This window comes from Akebia trifoliata, chromosome 11 (assembly GCF_017979445.1).
Source record: "Akebia trifoliata isolate Shusen 1 chromosome 11, ASM1797944v1, whole genome shotgun sequence".
Lineage (NCBI taxonomy): Eukaryota > Viridiplantae > Streptophyta > Magnoliopsida > Ranunculales > Lardizabalaceae > Akebia > Akebia trifoliata.
Genome location: NC_141385.1, coordinates 825050 through 830164, shown reverse-complemented (window position 1 = coordinate 830164; position 5115 = coordinate 825050). Strand labels below are relative to the sequence as shown.

Below are 5115 nucleotides of genomic sequence, written 5' to 3'. Positions count from 1 at the left end.
AATCAACACTAAAGAAATTTGGGTTTCGATTTGAAATTGAACCAAAAACAAATTATCAAACCTGATTAAAGTTTTGATAACAAAAAAACAAAAAAAACCCAAAACCTGATGAACCTTAGCACCAAAACAACCAAAGATTATAGAGAGATGGATAGAGACCAAGAGCTGAAACACACAGATCTGAAGAAATAACAAATAAAAAACCCAATATCACTGAGTTAGATAGATAGGTTTACCACTAGAACAAATCGAGAGCTCGAAAAATTGAAAAAAAAAAAAAAAACCTGATGAACACTTCAGCGTGAACAGATCGAGAGACGGAACGATTTTGAGAGAGAGAGAGAGAGGGCAGATCGAAAAAAATCGCGCCAAAACATTTCCATGCCCACTTGATCTGGATTTTGTGGCGTTTTTCCTAAAAACGCCCTCATTTGATCTGGTTTGTGCGGCGTTTTTCAAAAAACGTCCTTCTTAGTCTGAAATTTGAGGCATTTTCCTAGAACCGCCGGTGTGAAAACGCCTCCGATCAACCTCCGTTGAAGATGATTTTGTTCTTTCACGGCGTTTCCGACAAAATCGCCTCCGAAAGCCCCCTTCGTTTATTTATCTCGACGCTTCAACCGAACCGCCCAAAATAAGGGCCTCCAAAAGCCCTAGTTTTTGTAGTGCTGAAGGGAATCTCGTCTAAAGATTCAATTTTTGGACAACTAATTAATTGACCTGATTGATTGGCCTTACCCTTCTTGACATGAAAGTGGATATGAACCACAAATGCTTTTTCACTTATATCTCGATGAAAAGCATCTATGGTTCCCATACATTTTCATGTCAAAAAGTGCTATATGAGGTTTGAGCACGAGGTCAATTCAGTATTAATCTTTTAAAAGTGTTGGTCCACAAATAAATGGTACCATGCTGATAGAAGTTTTTCAAAAAGAAAAAAAATCTAATCTCATAGTTCCGTGTAAGTACATCGACGAGGTTGGTGTGTAAATCATATATGTTGTTGAGGTTACAATTATTTGTTCAAACTTGAACGATATCAAATTATTTTACATGTAAAATACGAAGATTTGTTCTCACTTATCAAGAAGAAGAAGAAGAATGGAAAGTGAGATCAAGAACTTTATAAAGGTATGGATTTTGGTCATATGGGCTCTATTCTATTGTTATTTCACTTTATCAAAGATCCCAGTGGGAAAACTCAGACTCCTCACTCTCCTTCCTATCTTCTACCTCTTCATCATCCTCCCACTCAATCTCCATTCATTCCATCTTGGATTTTTCACAGCTCTCTACATCACTTGACTTGCTAACTTCAAATTCCTCCTCTTCTCTTTCAATCAGGGCCCTTTATCATCATCCAATCAACCAAAACCGCTCCTCCACGTCATCTTCATTGCTTGTCTTCCTATTATAACCAACGACAACCCATCTCTTCAAGTCCAATCACCTCAACAAAACATCAAACAAACCAAACAAAACTCATCACTCCTATCACCTCAAAACATCAAAATGTCTATAAAATCAGTTCGAAATGTTGTTTTAAAAGCCCTACTTTTATGCCTATTGGTCTCCATCTATGACTACTTACCATATGTGAACTTAAAGACGTTCATGATCTGGACTTACTACAACCTCTATCTTTACCTAACCGTACAGCTTGTTTACGCTTTGAGTGAATCGCCAGCTCGAGCCATACTAGGCCTAGAACTCGAGCCACAGTTCAACGAGCCATACCTTTCCACCTCACTTCGAGACTTTTGGGGTCGAAGGTGGAACCGAACTGCTTCCAACATCCTAAGATCCACCATATCTCATCCCATACGATCCGTAGCTACCCCTATTTTTGGTAAAGTGTGGGTCCATCTAATAAGAGCAGTGTTCGCGTTTACTGTATCTGACCTCATGCATGAGCTGGCATACTATAGCGTCACACGTGTGAATCCCATGTGGGAAGTGACACACTACTTTGTGTTCCAAGGGTTCTGTTATGTATAGTTAGAATCAAAGAGGACATTAACAGCTGGAGAGTGGCGGTTGCACCCTTTGATCTCTATGTCTTTGACATTTTTGTTCATTTCGATTACCAGTTTCTGGTTAGGATGCCCACAGCTCTTGCGGAATAGTGTGTACGAGGGAACAATCAAAGAATACAGACTTGTGTTTGAGTAAATTATCATTTCGCGAGTTGAATATGAGAAAATTTCGATTATGGCTCATTGTTCATTTTAATTCCCAAAACATGGAGTGTGTTTGAGTAAATTATCATTTCGCGAGTTGAATATGAGAAAATTTTGATTATGGCTCATTGTTCATTTTAATTCCCAAAACATGGTGTGCGAGACCGCCATTTTTTCAAAGTGAATCTCACATGTTGGTTCACTACTTTTTAGTGAGCATGGGACAACAATTGTGACAATATCTATTGATAATGATTTTTGTCTTATATAGGTCCAAAGTTTTAGAATGGGCTGATTTTTGGTAAGAATGATCTTCGCAACAAATATATCATTCATTCTAAAAATCGGCTCATTCTTAAACTTCTAACCCCATCAAAAGTGGTTTACAAAAAATCGTTGTCATAGATGTTGTCCTATGAATTGTTCCCATGTCTTAAAAGTTTCGGAATTGGTTGATTTTTTAAGAGGATAATCTTTATGATGAGAAAATCATTCTCATAAAAAATCAGTCAATTTTAAAATTTCTAATCCTAATTTATAAGTTGAATAGTCGTGAGCCATCAATTTTTACTGTTAGTTTATAAGTACTTTTCATGGGGTTAGAAGTTCTAGAATTAACTGATTTTTGTCACAACGATCTGCTCGTTATAATGATCATCCTCACAAAAAATCAACCCATTCCAAAACTTTTTAGCCATATCGGACAAAACTTGGTCTTGGATTTTTTCAAAATAACCCTACCCATATATATATCATATGATATAAGTAAAACCATATGTAAAAAATAATTATTTTTCAAAATTTGGGTTAAAAGTTTCGGATTTAGCTAATTTTGTGTGTGGATGATCTCTATGATGAAAAGATCATCCTCACGAAAAAATCAATTGAATTTGAAACTTCTAAATCTATCAAAAGTGATTTACAAATTATTGATAAAAAATCAAAGGTCCACATTCTAAATCACTTTTGATAGGGTTAGAAGTTTCAGATTGGGCTGATTTTTTATTGTTATTTTTAAGGATGATCTTCTCATTAAAGAATTCATTCTCACAAAAAAATTAGCCCAATCCGAAACTTGTAATATATATATATATGGGAAATGTTCAGGATGATCTCTACGGTGAGGAGATCGTCATCACCAAAAATTAGCCCATTCCAAAACTTCTTACCCCATCAAAAATGATTTACAAAAAATGGACGGTCCACGATTTTTCAACTTGTAAACTGGGGCTAGAAGTTTTGGAATGGGCTGATTTTTGGTTGGGATGATCTTCTCACCGTAGAGATCATCCTCACCAAAAATCAGCCCATTCCAAAACCTCTAACCCATGTTTTGAAAAATGTTTTGCCAAAATGTTTGTTGCTGAACGAGACCCTATATATATAACGATTTGGATCGCTATTTTATATCATCGAGATCGTCACTTTGAAAATTTTGTGATATCTTACTTCATGTTTTGGGAATTAAAATGACCAGTAAGCCAAAATAGGAATTTCATCAAAAGTTGATTTCATTTTGGGAAATTTCTGTTTTTCTTATATGTATGTATTTTGAGTATTAATATTTGTATAATAAGACACAATGTTGAGCCCCACTCTTCTTTTCTCAATCTTTATATCCCACACAGAAGGTATCTCGATGATCCAACTTTTACTTTTATATTTTTTTTATTATGTTTTTAATGAGTTGAACTACTCTGTGTTGGTAGGATTTGAACCAAAGTCTCGAGTATTTACCAACTAATTAGCTGCTAGCACCTACAACATTTACTTCTATTGTATTTTCTCTTTTATTTTTTAAGGATACCCCAACTTTATTGCTTTTCATCTTCTACTTTTTTTTCTTGAGTACCCCTTCAATTTATTATCTTTTCTCAATCTTTTACACAATTTACCCCAAAGAGGATGCATGTACCATGGGAAATAGCAAACTCTATTGTTATATTAGATGTATTATGTTCATATTTCCATGAAATTCTGATATTAACCGTTCTTTTCTTCTTCTTCTTGCTATTTGGATGTAATCTTGTATTTTATTTAACATGTGAAAAAGCTAGCCTCTTTGAATTATTTAAGAATAAATGACTTCAACATCATATGTCATTCTATTACACACTTTATTGTCAATGTATTTATTGCGAGGTTACTAAGATTCCAAATCTTAATAGAGTTGCGATCCAAAATGATGCTTATTCCTATAGCAACGTTCGGTGTGTACAATGTCTACATGACACTTTTTGATTGGAGATTAAATACACTGGGGACTTGAAATCCAGATCTCTGAGGGTAGCTAAAAAGGGGGCTTGAACTCAAGATCTCTCCCTTTTGAAGGGAGGCTCTGGCCATTGCACTCAACCGATCACTACTTGTGGGTTGCCCACTCTTTTTTTTTTATACCTTTTTTCATGCATTTTGATTTATTTTGGACATTTTAGTTTTATGACTAAATACATTATGTTTTCTCAATACTTATGCTATTATTATTATTATTTTAATTCACAGGACCGATCTTTTTTATTTTTATTGGGTTCATCCAAGACATTTACTCCTACCATAACCCAATCGAAGTCTTTTTGCGGTGTGAATTAAAGAGATTGAAGAAGACTGCCTAATTGTTAGACATGTTGCTTTCACAAAACTTTTTAGCATGACAAATTAATGACTGCCTTATACAGCAAATGGTTGGTGATCATTTAGTTCCCAACCACCCATCAATATCATATTAATGTGGAAAAAACTTTGGTGATCTCCATAAAGACCGTCTGTATAAGAAATCAGCCCATTATAAAACTTCTAACCCATATAAGACAAACGTTGTCCCCTAATGTTGTCTGTCGAGCGGGACTATATATATATTAATAATAAAAATCGATGATCCACAATTCAAAACAACTTTTTATAAGGTTAATGGTTTTAGATTTGGCTATTTTTT

General features: G+C 34.8%; 1 pseudogene; it reads left to right on the top strand.

Moving 5' to 3' along the window:
• Positions 1-275: 275 nt before the first annotated feature.
• On the top strand, positions 276-2134 carry LOC147390143 (long-chain-alcohol O-fatty-acyltransferase pseudogene; annotated as a pseudogene).
• The last annotated feature ends 2981 nt before the right edge of the window (positions 2135-5115 follow it).